Here is an 18,265-nt window from a genome sequence, read left to right as displayed (position 1 = left end):
AGTAAATCTAAATATAAATAAAAGTAGTAATGCATTATGGGGTTTAAAATATATGCAGGATTAAAATACATAACAACACAAAAAGCATTATCAAAGAGGTGTAAATGTACTAATTTAAAGTAGACTGTAATAAGCAAAGAATGAGTGTTGGAATCTCTTATTTCTGATAGCCAATAAAATAATAAATATACCACTAACAATATAATATATGAGACAAGTGGAATAATAAACACTTGGTTATCCAAAAGAAGAGTAATAGGAAACATACAGTAAGAAGTTAGATTTAAATCCAAATATAGCAATAATTACACTTAATTAATTGGATTAATGGTCCAATTAAATTAAAAAGATGGTCAAAGTGGACAGAAGAACAATAACTAACCGTATGCTGCTTATAAGAGATACACCTTAAATATAAGAACTTTTAAAGGTTTAAAGTAACAGTTATGAAAAATACAACATGAAATTTATAACTGAAAGAAAACAGTATAGCTATACTCGTATTAGGCAAAGCAAACTGTGGGGCAGAAAGGATTACTAGAGAAAAAGTGTTTCATAATGATAAAGGAATCAATAAGATTATAAATTCAAATTTGAACATACCTTAACTAATAATAAAGTCTTACATATGTAAAGAAAGATATTACAGAGATAAAAGTTTCAGTAGTTTGTGTCTTTCTAGTATTTCATCTGTTTCATCTTGGTTTCTAATTTGTTAGCATACAGCACTCATAGTATTCATTATAATCTTTCCTATTTCTGTAAGATTTGTACTGATGGCCCATTTTTCATTTCTAATTTTGTAATTTGAGTCTTCTTTCTTTACTTTTTCTTTTGATCAATCTAAAGGATTGCCAATTTTGTTGATATTTTCAAAGAATCAACCTTTAGTTTTGTTTTTTTTTTCTCTATTTTTATGTTCCCTATTTTATTTCCCTTCTAATCTCTGTTTTTCCTTCCTACTTGCTTTGGATTTAGTTTGCTCTTCTTTTTCTCATTTCTTAAGTTGGAAGATTAGGTCATTTATTTGAGATATTTCTCCTTTTTTAATCGAGGGATTTATAACTTCAATATTTCTCCTAGCACTTCTTTCACTGTATGCCATAAGTTCTAGTATGCTGTGTTTTTATTTTCATTCATTTCAAAATATATTCAAATTTTCCTTGTGATTTTTTGATCCATTTGTTATTTAGGAATATGTTGTTTGATTTTCACATAATTGTGAGTTTCTCAAATTTCCTTCTATTAATTAATTTTTAATATTATTACATTGTGGCCAAAGAACATATAATGTGTGATTTCAATCATTTTAAATTTATTGTGGCTGGTTTTATCGCCTAACATATGGTCTACCCTAGAGAATTATTCTATGTGCACTTGAGAAGAATGAGAATTCTGCTGTTGTTGGGTGGAGAGTTCTACAGATGTATTTTAGATGTAGTTGTCTTATACTGTCATTTGCACTTTTCAATTTTCTTGTTGATCTTTTCTCTTTTTTGTTCTATTTATTATTGAAAGTAGGGTATTGATGTATTAAACTATTGTTTTTGACTTGCCTATTTCTTTCTTTAAGTCCAAAAGCTTTTACCTCATGCATTTTGGAGTTCTGCTGCTAGGTGCATATGTATTTTAAATTGTTATGCCATTCTGATAGACTGACCCACTTATTATTATAAAATGCACTTCTTTGTTTCTGGTAATCATTTGTGTCTTAAAATCTATTTTGTGTGATATTAGTATAGCCACTCTAGGTTTCTTTTGATTACTAGGTATGTTTGGTTACAATAACCAAAGAGATTTTTTTTCCTATTCTTTTACTTTCAATCTCTTTGTTCTTTGAATTTACCATGTGTCTTTTATAGACAGCATATACTTGGATCAGTGTATAAAAATCCTTTTGCCTATCTCTGTCTTGGTTCAAATGCTTAATTCACTCACATTTAATATAATTACTGGTAAGGTAGGATTCACATTTACCATTTTGTTATTTGTGTTCTATATGTCTTACTTCTTTTGTGTTAGATATTTTCTCTATTTTTTGTTGAAGTACAGTCAGTTACAATGTGTCATTTTCTGGTGTACAGCACAATGTCCCAGTCTTGCATATACATACATATATTCATTTTCATATTCTTTTTCATTAATGGTATTGAATATTGTTCCCTGTGTTATACAGAAGAAACTTTTTTAAAAATCTATTTTTATATATAGTGGCTAATCTCAAACTTCCAATTTATCCCTTTCCACTCACTTTCCCTGGTAATCATAAGATTGTTTACTATGCCTGTGAGTCTCTTTCTGTTTTGTAAATGAGTTCCTAGTATCCTTTTTTGTTTTCTTTTTCTTTTTTAGATTCTACATATGAGTGATATCATATGGTATTTTTCTTTCTTTTTCTGGCTTACTTCACTTAGAATAACGATCTCTAGGTCCATTCATGTTGCTGCAAATGGCATTATTTTATTCTTTTTCATGGCTGAGTAGTAGTCCGTTGTGTAAATTTACCACAACTTCTTTATCCATCCATCTGTCAATGGACATGTAGGTTGCTTCCATGTCTTGGCTATTGTATAGTGCTGCTATGATCATTGAGGTGCATGTATCTTTTCAAACTGGAGTTCCCTCCAGATATATACCCAGGAGTGAGATTGCTGGATCATATGGTAAGTCTATTTTTAGTTTTTTGAGGAATCTCCATACTGTTTTCCATAATGTCTGCACCAAACTACATTCCCACCAGCAGTGTAGGAAGATTCCCTTCTCTCCACACCCTCTCCAGCATTTATCATTCATGGACATTATTCAAAGAACTAGAACAAACAATCCTAAAATTTATACGGAATCACAAAAGACCCAGAATTGCCAAATCAATATTGAAGAAAAAGAATGAAGCTGGAGGAATAACCCTTCCAGGCTTCAGAAAATACTATAAAGCTACAGTAATCAAAACAGTGTGGTATTGGCAATAAAAACAGACAAATGGATCAATCAAACAGAATAGAGGACCCAGAAATAAACCCACAGACCTATGGTCAATTAATCTTCAACAAAGGAGGCAAGAATATACAATGGAGAAAAGACAGTCTCTTCAGCAAGTGGTGTTGGGAAAACTGGACAGCAGCATGTAAATCAATGAAGTTAGAACATTCTCTCACACCACACACAAAAATAAACTCAAAATGGCTTGAAGACTTAAATATAAGACAAGATATGATAAACCTCCTAGAAGAAAACATAGGCAAAATATTCTCTGACATAAATCTTAGCAATGTTCTCCTGGGTCAGTCTCCCCAGGGAATAGAAATAAGAGCAAAAATAAATAAATGGTACCTAATTCAACTTAAAAGCTTTTGCATAGCAAAGAAAACCATAAGTAAAACAAAACAAAAACCCATGGAATGGGAGAAAATATTTGCAAATGATGTGGCTGAATAAGAATTTCCAGAATATATAAACAGCTCATACAACTTAATAACAAAAAAACAAACAACCCAATCCAAAAATGGGCAGAAGACCTAAACAAACTTCTCCAGTGAAGACATACAAATGGCCAATAGGCACATGAAAAAATGCTCAGTATCACTAATTATCAGAGAAATGCAAATCAAAACTATAATGAGGTATCACCTCACACCAGTCAGAATGGTCATCATTCAAAAGTCCATGAATGATAAATGCTGGAAAGGGTGTGAAGAAAAGGGAATCCTCCCACACTGCTGGTGGGAATGTATTAGATATTTTCTAGTGTACTATTTTAATTCTCTTATTATTTTTTCTATTATATTATTCTGAGTTTTTTTCTTTTCGTGGTTGCTGTGGGGATTACAATTAACATGCTAACTTAGAACAATCTACTTCAGATTAATACCCACTTAATTTCAATAATGCACAAAAACTTTGTTCCACTATACCTCCCTTTCTCACCCAAATGTTTGTGCTATTATTGTCATACAAATTATATTTTTAGATCTTAAAGTCCATCAATGTTTTTTATAATTTATGCATCTACCTTTTAGTTCACATAGGGGAATAAAAGTGTGAAAACAAAAATACAACTTTATTTTTTGTGTTTTGACAGTTTGACTATGATTTGTCTATGTAAAGGGGTAAATATCTTTATGTTTATCACACTTTGGGTTTGTTGAGCTTCCTGGATCTATAAATTAGTATTTTGCATCAAATTTGAGAAAGGTTTGGTCATGGTTTCTTTAAGTATTCTTTGTGTCTCCTTCTTTCTCTCTTCTTCTGAGACTCCCACTGTGCATATGTTGGTAATTTTGATGGTTTTCCACAGATCTCTGAGGCTCTGTTCATTTTTCTTCATTTAAAAACAAATTTGTTTCTCAGACTAGACAATCTCTACCCTGCTATCTTCAAGTTTGCCCATTCTTCTACCAGCTCACATCTGGTCTTGAGCCCCTCTGCTGAAATTTTCATTTTGATTATTGTATTTTTCAACTCTGAAGTATCTATTTGGCATATTATATGTGTGTGTGTGTGTGTGTGTGTGTGTGTATCCTATCTCTTTGTTGATATTTTCTATCTGATGAGTCATCTTTCTCATACATTAATCCTTTAGCTACGATTTTTCTTTTAGTTCTTTAAACATGTTTATGGCAGCTGATTTAAATTCTTTGCCTAGTTAGATAACATCTGAGATTTCTCAGAGATAGTTTCTATTAACTGCTTTTTCACCCTGTAAAGGGGCCATACTTTCCTGTCTTAGCAAGTCTTGTAATTTGTTTTGTTTTTGTTAAAACCTGGAGTTTTATATAATATAATGTGGTAACTCCATAAATTAGAATCCATAAATTAGTTTATTGTTGTTGCTGTTTACTTTGTTATATTTCGTTCAGTCACTTTCCCAGGATGATTTCCTTAAATGCCTTGAAACAATGTGTTGAAGATTTTTCCAAGAGGCTCTGTGTGTTTGTGTTGAGGCATGCCTTCAATGCTCTGGCACTTTATAAGTCTGCCTTGGCCTTCACTTCCTGTTTGCACAGGGCCTTGAGTTGTGCTAGAGGTGAGAAAATAGGGTCTTCCTTGTCTTTCTGGGGCATGAACACAGCCCTGCACGTGCCTGTGCCTTTTAGATCCCCAAGAATATCCGACGAGCTTTTCAAAGCCCACTCTGGACATCTCATTTTCCAGATTTCCCTTTTAAGTTTTTTGGCAAGCTGCTTATTTGTCTCAACTGATATCTCTGTTTTCAACAACTGTGATGTCAAACAATTGCTGCTGAATGTTTTTTTACAATGCCCTGGGGATAGGGATTTCCTCACTGAGCAAACTGTGGGTCAGGTAAAATAAAGATAAGCCTGATGAATGGGGCTCTTCCAGAAAGCTTCCACATAGGTCAAATAGTGACAACTGACTGAGGACTCTTAGGAAGCTCCAAACCCATTCTGCTCCCTTTCAGTGTCTACTATGGTGATATTCATTGCTACTATTGTGTGAGGCCGCTGATTTTCAAGGCTACCATGGATCTGGAGAGAGGGCAATCAAAACAGGGCAAGTTAAAATGTCACAAAGCTCATAAATGTTTTTACCAAAATTCAATTGCTTTTCTTGAATAAATACTCTTCATATTGATGCAAGTCTTTAGTTTATTTCCAGAGGTCTGAAAAAGTTGATTTTGAGAATTTTTAATAGTGTTCTCATTGCTTTTATAGAAGAGAAGATTTTTAGAGTGCCATTCCAGAAGCACTTCTGTTTTGGTATTTTCTTAAAGTGAAATAATATACAGCAATAAAAATAATTAACAACTGCTTCATGCAACCACATTTATGACTCTTACAGAAATAAGGTTGAGCCAAAGAAGCCAGACACAAAAAGTACATACTGTATGGTTTCATTTATGTGAACTTCCAGAACAGTTAAAACAAGTCTATAGTGATGAAAGTCAGAACAGTAGTTATCTTTGGGATAGCTAACTAGAATGAGGCATGAGGAAATGTCCTAGGATATTGGTAATGTTCTATTTCTTGACTTGGATGGTGGTTACACAGGTGTATTCATTTACTAAAATTCTTTGAGCTATACACTTTGTGAACTTTATTTTATGAGTGTATATTCTCATAAAAAACTTAAAAAACAAATAAAAGTAAATGGTTAACCTCAAGGCCCTTCTTTAATTCGTGGATATATATTCCCTTGCAGAGTTTTATGCAAGGAGTAAAAGGTTTCATATTCATAGTTAAGAGATTCATGTATGTGCCATTGAGATTTAGGAATGATTTGTTTCTAACATTACTGTTACTACTAATAACAGAAGTGTGTATGTCTGCAATGCTCTATAGTCCTTAAATTGTTTTCACATACATTATCTTATCCATACAACGCCTGAAGTTGGAGGTCAAATGTTACAGTTTTCAAATGAGTGGACTCAAATGTAGAGTAAGACTGTGAACAATAGAGTCAAGATTGATACTTTATGTGTTTTATTATTAGATTATTATCACACTTACATTTTCTTTAGAATATTGCTAGTTACCAATTTATCAAAATTAGACGGGTGCCCAAAGTTTTAGAATTCTCTACTAAATCATTCTTAAAGGATGATATTAATCCTTGATTCTGTAGGTAATCCCAGGATTCTAGGAGTAGACAAAATTTTAAACTTTCTCTTTTAACTCTCTCTGTGAGATACTAGAGTATTTGTCATCCAACTGCAGCATATCTTTTGATGAGATTTCACAATGCTCAAGCATTACAGTATCACATACTTTTTATAAGGAAGTTGTCCTATGATTGTACTAAGTCTCTATGTCTGCAGCCTGCTCTTTTTCTGCCTTCTACTCAAATGTAGAATGACTGACCGCAATCTATGATTCCTTTCTAGATATTTGAGGAATAGTAAGACCTAGACTCACATTAATGATCTTTTCCTTACTTCCTTTAGGTTTTCCTCCTGTCATTTACTAAACATTCACATACTGGTTGAACTCCCTGTCAAAGAGAAAAGATCCTTGTCTTGTCACTTTATCTATGCTATGAAGCTTTATCCTAGAAAACAGTACTCTGATTAAGACCTGGTCAGTGATCGATATAAAGGTTTTGTTATTGTTTTTACTGTTTCTAATATATTATTACTAGATAATATTCTGCCATGTTTATGTAAATTTCTAACATCTATTTCTTTTATTTACATGATTTAATCTGCATTTGTCCCCCATAAAGGTCATTAGATTTGTGAAGATGACTTTGAATTCATCGTTTTTTCTTAAGTAATAGGCATGCCAGCTAACTTTTCATCTTTGGCTAGTTTAATAAGTTATGTTCTCAACATAAATTCTGAAATCACAAATGGGAGTAATAAATAAAGCAGGACCTACAAAGCTGCTATGCATTTGTGGATAGCTCCTAGAAAGCCTTAATTTGCTTTTCAGGCAAATGAAGACTAGCACCCAAGTGAGAAAGTGCTACTTATAAAGAGAATAAGGGGCTTGAGAAATTTATTTATGCTTTTGCAATTAAGTTTCAAATGCCATTCTCAGATCCCAAACAGAAAGCAACTTTAGCTGGATTTTCTCTGCCCCTCAGTTTGAACAAAAAACCTACCTCCTCAATCATTTAAAGATTCAAGGTGAGGGGAGAGAATTCTCCCCCAAATAGCTCTCTACAGCCAATACCCTTTCCCTCTTTGGAGCATACATTTCCCATTACATCTACCAAAATACGGTATACACAATCTGTTCAATTCCACAACTGATATTGCTATCCTTTTGGGCAATTTCAGGAAAAAAAAACTATAGATAGAGGAAATGAGTTACTGGTATATATGCTTCAGTAGCTCAGTACAGCCTGAAAACAGCAAACCATCTCTCCTAAGCTATCTCAGTTCTTTCAATTGCTGCTGCTCTCTCCTTGAGTCCGAACCCTTGAAATCACTGCCTTTTCTTTCCAGTTCAGTCTACCCCTATTCTCAAGCTGAGGGCAGATAAACCTTCTTGGAAAACTATGTCCTTGAAGGTGCAAGGTTCTTTTCCGCCTGGATCAGTTTCAGGTTAAAACTGCAGTCCTTGTAGGCATCTGAGTGTTCAGATGACCCAGAGCCTGTCCAGGGTCACTGGTATTAAACCCACAGAAATCCCACGATCAACCTTCTTTCTTTTATTCTGGTTATATGATAATATGCAGAGATTCCCTGAGCTCAGCTTTTCATTATCAGCCCTTCCTGAGTTTGTTCTTCACCTCATTTTCTCATATTCTTTACCACCTGGACCCAGAGTTTCTTTAAAACCTTATTTCCTCACACAGCACCCTTGTGTAATCCATGCTATGTTCTGCTCTCCTCTCTAAACATATGCAAATAACATCAATGATCCACCTGAGTGGCCTCCAGCTTCCAGCCCTCAGGGATGACCACTTACTACTTGGCTATTATCTCCTGACTTTTTTCATCATATTATTAAACAAACATAGTAAAATAATAGCACATTTTACCTCAATTATACTTTAATCTCTCTCTCTCTCTAGACATAGATCCAATTTGGGAGATGATGCCAAGGGTAATTAAGAGAATAGCTGATAAGATGCACCACAGGAAAAAAGATTGAGACTGTACTTTAATGTTTACTTATTTTAATTCTTTGTTATGGAAAATGTTGAAAATATACCAAAGTAGAGGACTGTTAGGTTGAACTCTCAGGCATCCATCACCCCACTTCTACAATTATCATAGTTATTTTTAAAGGAAATATTTTTCATTACTCTATTGTATCAAAATTACTTTCTCAAAGATTATTATTCCCCATGTCCAATCTGCTTTTTATTCTAAATCCAGCCCTGAAACCAAACTAAAGCACAGAGGGGAAAAAAGTGAGAAGAGACTAAGAAAAAACAATTGAATACAGTTCTTTTAATTCCAGGAATGTCTCTTTCATATTCTCTTTACCATATAAGGCAAGTTGCAACATAAAATGTCTTACAAATTCTCCCTTGAAAAAATGCCTAAAGGGAATTCTAGATTGCTGGAGTTTACTTCTCTTTCATCACACTAGTGTTGTCATAGTTACCCTACATTGTATTCTTCAGTGAAACCTCTGGACAAAAGACTGAATCAGTTTCAATCTAGGCAGGTTAGGATCTGGGGATATCTATTTATGAGGAAATATTAACAGCTGCAGCATCTGCTTTCAAAGAGCTGAAGTAGTACGGTCTGGTTTATACCACCTCTAGGTAATGGAAGAAGTTGACAAAGTTACAAAGAGTAGTTAGCCATTGCTGTATTTCCAGTGAATCACACGGTAACAGTGAATCAAATGATAATTAGTGGAAACCTGCCATGAGGATAGTTTTTTTTTTCATATCTTTATTGACCTCCTGGATGAAAGAATTCAGAGCATATCGTAAGACTCATAGGGAGCTAAATTATATGGTGTGCTAATGTCCTAGAGCCCAGAGAGAAATGACCTTGAAAGCTGGTAAAATGTTAGTCTGAAAACAGGATGTGAAATCAGAGGTGACAAATATAAGGTGAGGTTTAAGTACAAAGAAATTGCCATAAATTCAGTTTGAAAGATAGTTTTCCCACTATGGCTTTCCTTTGACAGACTTGTACTAAAACGGTGTATCCATCTGGATCAGAAAACTTTAAAATTCTGTGGACAAAATGGAGGAGTTCCAAAGATTAATGACAAAGTCAACAAAAGTAGAGAAAATTTAGCTTACAAAGTAAGATTTAAAAGGCATAAACTATGTTATGAAGAATGCTATGGTCTTAATGTATGTGTCCCCACCCCCCAAAATTAATACGTTAAAACCCTAACCCCCAAAGGTGACTGTATTAGGAAGTGGGCCCTCTGGAAGCTCTTAAGTGATGAGGATGGAGCCCTCATGAATGGGATTTTACCTTTATAAAAGAGGTTCCAGAGAGATCCCTAGACCTTCCCCCATGTGAGAATATAATGAGAAATCTGCGATCTGAAAGAGGACCCCCGACGAACCAGGCAGGCACCCTAATCTTGGACTTTCAGCCTCCAGAACTACGAAAAATAAATTCATGTTGTTTACAAGCTACCAAGTCTGTGGTATTTTGCTATAGCAGCCTGGACAGACCAAGACAAGAAAAGTACTGAATAGTTGGGTTTTTTTTCAGTATGTTTTAAAAAAAAATTAAAAAGAAGAGAAAGATTTAAAGGATAACATATTTGTATTTGGGCATAATTCCCTTTCGTAAAGGTAAAGGAAGAAAAATAAGTAAAAAATGTATTCTACTTGGTTCTCTTTCCGAAGTGTGGCTTTAACAGTGTACTTTTTAGTAGAAAGAGTCCATGGGCAATGAAGAAGATAGTTTTATTTACTTATTGATTTGGTAGGTTTTTTTGGTTTGTTTTTTATTGAATCTAACTGACATGTAATATATTAGTTTCAGGTGTACAACAGAGTGATTCTGTCTTTTTATATGCTACAAAATGATCACCATGATAAGTCTAATAACCATCTGTCTTCATATAAAGTTATTATAATGTCATTGACTATATTTCCTATGCTGTACATTACATCTCCATAACTTATTTATCTTATGACTGGAAGTTTGTAGCTCTTAATTTCTTTCACCAATTTCACCCATCCCTTGCTCCCTCTCCTCTGTCAACCATTGGGTTTTGCTCTGTATCTGTGACTCTGTTTCTGTTTTGTTTTGTTTGTTCCTTCATTTTTAATTAAAAAAAATTCTTAGACTCCACATATAAGTAAAATTATATAGTATTTGTCTTAGTTTGTCTGAGTTACTTCACTTAGCATGATACCTTCCAGGTCCATTCAAGTTGTCACAAATCACATGAATTCTTCCTTTTTTATGGATGGATAACATTCTATTATATATATACCACATCTTCCTTATCCATTCATCTACTGGTGGACACTTAGGTGGTTTCCATATCTTGGTTATTGTAAATAACATTGCAATGAACATAGGATGACATATCTCTTTAAATTAGTGTTTTCAGTTAAATACTCAGAAGTGGAACTGCTGGATCAAATGGTTGCTCTATTTTTAATTTTTTGAAGAACTTCAATACCGTTTTCCATAGAGGCCACACTAACTTACATTCCCACCAATGGTGCATGAGGGTTCTCTCTTCTCCACATCCTCCCCAACAATTGTTATTTATTGTCTTTTTGACAATAGCGATTCTGACTGGTGTGAAGTGGCATCTCATTGTAGTTTTGATCTGCATTTCCCTGATTATTAGTGATGTTGAGTATCTTTCATGTGTCTGTTGACCTTCTGTGTGTTGTCTTTGGAAAAGTGTCTATTCAGGTTCTTTACCCATTTTTAATTGGGTTTTGTTTTTTGATACTGAGTTGTATGAGTTCTTTGTATATTTTAGATATCAACCCCTTATAGGATACATCATTTGCAAATATCTTCTCCCATTCAATAGGTTGCCTTTTTGTTTTGTTGATGGTTTCTTTTGCTATATAAGAGGTTTCTAGTTTAGTGTAGTCCCATTTGTTTATTTTTTGCTAGAAGATAGTTTTTTGTTTTGAACATTTTTTTATTGAGTTATAGTCATTTTACAATGTTGTGTCAAATTTCAGTGTAGAGCACAATTTTTCAGTTATACTAGAAGATAGTTTTAATTGACTTCCTACTCTCCCCAGCAGCAAATGGACTGCTTGTGACTAGAGGCCTAAAAGAACAGCTCCTCTTGGGTATTACAGTCTCCCCCCACCTTATGCCCTAAAATGTCATATGTTTACATAGTTTAAATTTTTCAAAAAATGTAAAAAGAGTGAAAAATGAAATAGAGTGAAAAGTTTTGCTCTCACCTTAACCACCATTTGTGTAGTTCTCTTACATACACATGCACACCCACACACCCACAGAGTGCCATAATCAGTTATTATTTTCTTATATGCTCTTGCAGTTTCTTTACACATCTTTTTACAAAAAGTAGCACATAGCATACCCTGTTTTATCTATTACATTTTTTGCATTTAATAAATCTTAATCTTAATAATCAATAATAGAGAGATCACATTTTTTAAGCCACTGTATAGTACTTTGTAAACGTTCAAGGACTTTTTAACCAGTCTCCTATTAATGAGTATGTGAATTGTTTCCAGATTTTTATTTCAAGTAATACATTCTTGGATAGCATTATACATAATGTCATTTCATGTGTGGGCAAATATATCTGCAGGATAAATTCCAAAAAGTACAATTGTGAGTCAATGGGTATATGCAGGTTTCATAAACCTTGCAAAATTTTCTTCCATTAGAACTGTATCAATTTCAACTCTCCCTAATGTATGAGAGGGCCTATTTTCCTATAAGCAGTAACATGTATTATCAAGCTCTTAGACTATTGCCAATCTGAAAAGTGATGTATCAGTACAGTTTTAATATGTACTTCTTTTATTATAAGTGGACTTGATCATCTACTTATGTTTACAAGCCATTTGGGTTTTCTTTCTATTACTTGTATATGTATGTGTGTGTGTGTGTGTGTGTGTGTACACACACATATATATATTTCTGCTTATTTTTCTATGATATGGATGGTCTTTTTATTTGTTTCTAGCAGTTGTTTATATGTTAAGATTAGTATTTGTGTATGATATGAGTTTCTCAGTTTGTCATTTATATTTTGACTTTGTTTACAGTTTTATATGTTGTTAAATTTATTATTTTCTTTCATGGATTCTAGATTTTGAGTCTTAAAGACCTTCTCTACTGAAATACTAAAAAGGAGTTCCTGTGACTTCTTCTAATACTTATATGCTCTCATTATTTGGTATGTTTATCTTTGAATCATTTGAAATTTATCCTGGTTTTACTACAATATGGTGTATCTTCTCTCCCACCCCCAGATAATCTACCTCCACTTACTGAAGTGTTTATCTTTTCCCCACAGATTATCTTTTCCCCATAGATTTGAAATGCTGCATTTTTTATATATTGAATTGTAGTATGCATATGGAATTACTTCTGGACTTTGTATAATATTCTATTGACCACTTTGTCTAATGATAAACCAGTACCACACTGTTTTAGATTTTTATGTCTTAGTATCTGATCCTGCTAATTTGGCCTCACTGCCTTTTTCCTTTCAGTTTCCCTGCCTATTTTTGGTTAATTATTTTTCTATATAAACTTTATGATCACTTTGCCTTGTTTCAAAAACCCAACTGTTAATATTTTTCTTATTGAGCTCATGTTGAAATTATAAATCAACTCAGAAAGAATTGACTGACGTCTTTTTGGTGTTTACCAACTAAGCACACCTTTCCTTCTCATTTTTTGTAGGTCCTTCACTAGTGTTTTAACACTTCTTATTAAGTTTATTACTGTAAATTTTGATCTTCTTTTCCTTTTTTTCCCTTTTTTTTAAATGAGTACTTGATTCCATTATATATTCATGCCATTTGTTGTTTCTTGTATATTAATTTTGTGCCCCACTACTTTGCTAAATAGCTTTTTGGTTTGGTCTCATTAGTTTTCTAGGTATATAATTATAATTCCTAGCAGGAAGAATCCTAATGGATGCTGTGGAGGAGAAGAAATTATGTTTTTCAGTTTAGTGGATGGAAGTTCCTTTTGACAAATCTCAGGAAGGACAAAATACAGTCATATTATGGACTCACTGATACTCTACACCAGACCAGGAAATGCCCAGGGTTCAAAAGCTGTAGAATCATTTTAGGAGGGATATACTGGAATGAGGGTTGTTTTAAAACAAATAATTCATCATTATCTTAATCTGTGTCATCATAATTGTCATCACATCTTACACTTCAATAGCATTCTCTATTTAAAAAGAATTAACTAATACAAAACTACCTATTTATTATTACCATTGTTATTGCCAAAAATTTCAAAGATGTCTTTAGGATATCTGTATAAGGTTTGATGGAGTTTGAATCTAATGAAATATAGTTTAGTGCAACTAACTGCCCATCAGTCTTGCAGTAGGATTTCTGTTTAAGTAGCTTAAATGAGTTGCTTTGTTTGTGATGGGCACAGCAAATCCTCCCTGCTGAAGTTACTAAACCCCCCTCACCTAACAATGACCTCCTCTGTTGATCTTCAGGGCATGGTGTCTCATCTGTTTGGTTTGGCCTTTTATTTGACTTTCATTGACTTTGTGGCCAAGCCTGTTTTCTTTGTTTAATATGCTAGCTCAGATATGTAGGTGAACTCAGCCATTTAGCGATGGTCATGTAATTTTTAATAATAACACATATGGGATCTGATGACAGAAAATAATTTTCACTAGGAAATGGAGAAGCAAATGTTTGACTTTTGAGTAGTATCTTGCTATCTTTTAGACAAGTTGTCCAACTGTCTTTTGCTAGGAGACACAGATTTCTGCTTGCTGAATTCTTGTCAACTTTTTTCCCTATATACAGTGTACAATCTTAAATTAGATAGAGACAACTTTAAGTCGGCTTTAAGTGTTTCCTAGGATATTAGCACCTTTTAGTGCTAGTCTCTGGAGAGCTGCAGCTATCACCAAAGTCTTAGTTCTGCTAGCTATAATGATATGAAATTTGGTGTGTTGATGAGTCTTCTCCTTTGAGGTACATCACAAGTTGTGCCATGTTTCTCTTAGAAAAAAATATACACAATCATATTTAGCAGTGTGTTAATGAATATAAAAGATGTACAGTAGAGAAACCAAAGATTGTGAATGTGTAAATTTGTACCTGTTGGTACTGAAATACTGACTTGGTCTTACAAATTCAACTTTATTGCCTTGTTTCTGGTATGTTTGAATCTCAATATTTTATCTCTCTCTACAAAATTGTCTTTAAAAGCCAAGATATAAAATGCTTTTAAAGTTCAAAAGAAGTTTTATATAAATTTTAGTTTTCTCTGAGGTGTCATTTCTGAAGCAAAACCAGTGCAACTTCAGATCAAATAACATAAGAACTGACATCTTAAGTCACTATTCTGTGTATGTTGAGAGATGATGGCAGTTGGAATACTCTTCTCAATAGGGAGCTTCTTTTGCCTCCAAGTATGAATTACTTATATAAATGTCCCTTTAGAATCTGTTTATGTAGAGACCTTAGGAGTGTTAGAAAGTGTGTTGTCTTGTTCTATAGGCCTTCTGATTTGTTAACATACTTGAAGTTTCAATATGCAAAAGTCATTCATTCTTTTATTAATGTGGTTTTGAAAAATTTCAGGTACCTACTTGCAAATGCTCTCCAAGAACATTGTTTTGTGTCTGGGGTGTGCTATGACCTTTTAACCTCTTTCTTTCTCTTTTCTGGACTATTTCTCAAACATAGCGGTTTTCAAACATAGTGCATCTTTCAGAGAAAAGAAGACTTAGAGAAGAACAGAGGCAGAGCCAAGCCCAGGTTTCTTCACATAGCTAACAGAAGGGCAAAGGAAGGCACTCTCTACTATTTTATGACTGATTAATGTAAGACTATAGACATCTGGTGAGCATATTTAGGTCAAATGCATAATTAGAGTTAGTAAGATATAGCCTAAAGAAAACATAACACAAAATTACAATATTAAAGATGTGTACAATTATCTTGAAAATGATCTTAGAACAAACTTCATGATCTATTAAGAATATGCCAATCATTTGCAAATATCCATTACTTTCTCTTAAGTGCATGTAGCTTTTGTCAAGGGCAGCTAACTGTCCCCTAATATTGATTTTTTTCCTTCTTTCTTTAGTAATAATACTCTCAACATTAAGGTGAGCACAGGGTTGCCCAGGTGAAGACTACGTTTCTCAGCTACTTTTGTTCCTATGTTTGAGCGTTTATTTTAGGATCTGGCCAATGGTATGTGAGCAGAAAGCAGCCACACTGGTGAGAGCTGCAAAAGCCATCTTAGACCAGAAATGAAAGCCATGTCTTGAGAATGACAGAACAAAGCACTAAGTGCCGAGGTCCTCGAGGACTGCGGCAACCACCAGAAGCTAGAAGGGGAAGGAGGGATTCTTTCCTACAGCCTTTGGAGGGAGCATGGCTCAGCAAACACCTTGATTTTGGAGATTCAGCCTGTAGAATGATGAGAGAATAAACTTTTATTGTTTTAAGCCCCCCCTTTTGCGGTACATGTGTTATGGCAGCCCTCAGAAGCGAATACAGTGGGATTGATCCTGCCTTCAGCTGCAGGCTAGGAATATATTCAAATGTTTAACAATCAGGGCAGGATCCAACCAAACAGAAGAGATGCCTGTTGCATGGCTACAGCAGAGTCCAAATGAGTTCCTGATTCCCAGATGCTAACATTTTAGTTGCTAGACAAAGAGAGGTTGGGGAGATTCTAGGCTGATGCAGTGAAGAACACTCAGGAAGACTCAGAGCATTGGCTATTATCATCTGGTTTAGAAGCATTTCAATATTAAAAAAAACCTAGTTGTATCAGGAGTGTGCCTTGGTTGGTCTAAACCAATACATCTTTCCTTCTTGCCACTACAGGTGATTCAAAAGTGGCCCAAATTGGGCCAGTCAGAATGAAGCTCAAGACTTTTATTCTTTGGCTGGGGGAGAACATGCCCTCTCTTGGGAGATGTAAATGGGAAAGGACCCTGGTTGTCGTGAGCTGAAATTTTGTAGTCTAGAAAGAAGCTAGCCTATGGGCAGAGCCAATAAGCAAAGAAGGAAGAACCAGACAACTGCAGCCAAATCATTTGGAACTCTGGGCATTTGCACCCAAATCTCTCCCATCCTTTGAAGTATTGGTTATTTGAGCCAATAAATTCCCTTTATTGTTTAAGTAAGTTTGAGTTGGTTTTTCTGTTGTTTGCAACTAGAAGCATTCTAACTGATACAGTCCCTATGACTTTCTTAACAGATATTTATTAAGTCCTTCTTTTTGAATCATCTTATTTTGATGTCCACTAGTGTAATTATTTTGTAATTAACTTTTACCTTTGTATTCTGTTAATAAATGAGACACCAGCCAGGCTTTAAGGAAAGAAGACTTAGATGAAAGACTCCTGTCATCAATTTTATATTGAATCCTTATTTTAGACTACAACTCAAAAGCAAATAGACACAGGCATTCACACACACACACACATACACACACACACACACAATCCACAATTTCACCCACTGCATTCCTTGCCATACATAATAAGAACTAACTTGTATTATAGATGCAAATGATGGGCAAAATGGTACAAACAAATGGGAGAGGATCTGTAATCTATGGGGAATAGTGGAAAAATAAAGTAAAGTATTAACTCAAAGAAATATGGCTTTGTGAATAAAATTCTCTTCTATGAGAATAACTCCAAAATAAATCAATGGTAGTGCAAGCGCCAATTTAAATATAGAGGCTAGCAAAGCAACGGAGATGGAGCGAGATGAATAGAGGCAGCCAGGGAAAAATCATGAAGTTTAAACTCTTTTTCTTCTGTCTCAGCCTTCAAAACAAATCCCTTTTTTCTCAGGGGCCATTTCAAAAACAGGGCTAAGGAGGGGCAGAAACAAAACACCAGCGTCCTCTGTGGCCCCCAACAATGAAAAATTTTAGTTAACTCAGTTGACTTAGGTTACCTTGAATTACTGCCCATCTATTTGCATACTGAATTTGAGGCTTCTGCTTTATACTCTGCAGTTATCATCTATACATTTTTAACAATAAATATTAGAAAACGCAATTTCAGATTTAGCCAACATTTCAGTCACCTTTGATTGATTTTGAAATTAGTATACTGCTTTCAGTAATAATGAAAATGAATTTGAGAAAGGAAACCGTAAAGATGATAAAGTAGCTTTTTCCAGTATGCAATTCATGTTAAATTGCTGGTGTCTGAAGAATACGGGACTGAGATTTTATCAATACATGCAGTACCACACATTTCCTATTTTAGTTTCTAATTAGTATTCAGGTGTGCAGCGGAATACATGAAATTAAATGCTAATGCTGTTTCATTTGTGACTTAACATGTACAAGTTGTTACTATATACAGCAGTACCCTGTCTATGCACATGTATAGTTTTTTCTCTTTTCTTTGTAATCATACTATCTTCATGTATTCTTTGATTCAATCTTCTAAGGGCATGATATGAATAAATCTTGGTTTCAAAAAATCATTACCTTCTGTAGTTTAGAAATGAAAATAAATGCTATCTGAGAGTCATTTTTAAAAGGCTTCAGACGATGACTTAGTTTAATTAGCCCACTACAGAAATTTTAGTTTTTCCTGTATTTTGTTTCACTTAATTTGTAATCAACAGCTACATAAAATTGAGAATCACCTCATGGAAGTAGTTTTATAAATATTGCATGCCATTTTATGTTCTTCAATTTGTACTTCCCTTATTGAGT

At 34.1% G+C, this 18,265-nt stretch overlaps 1 long non-coding RNA gene across 3 annotated transcripts; it reads left to right on the top strand.

Annotated features, from left to right (window-relative positions):
- The first annotated feature begins 9,071 nt into the window (after positions 1-9,071).
- On the top strand, positions 9,072-16,702 carry LOC140696590 (uncharacterized). 3 transcript variants are annotated; one of them, XR_012073082.1, is made up of 4 exons: positions 9,072-9,180; positions 12,660-12,746; positions 15,266-15,386; positions 16,405-16,702. It is a non-coding gene; the product is annotated as an uncharacterized lncRNA (long non-coding RNA). The 3 variants fall into 3 exon arrangements; XR_012073080.1 differs by having other exon boundaries at positions 9,072-9,477; XR_012073081.1 differs by lacking the exon at positions 15,266-15,386 and having other exon boundaries at positions 9,072-9,477.
- Positions 16,703-18,265: the final 1,563 nt, after the last annotated feature.

The sequence above is a fragment of the Vicugna pacos genome, chromosome 5 (genome assembly GCF_048564905.1).
Source record: "Vicugna pacos chromosome 5, VicPac4, whole genome shotgun sequence".
Taxonomy (NCBI): Eukaryota; Metazoa; Chordata; class Mammalia; order Artiodactyla; family Camelidae; genus Vicugna; species Vicugna pacos.
The sequence above is the reverse complement of the archived record's forward strand: the minus strand, read 5'-3'. Positions and strand labels throughout refer to the sequence as shown.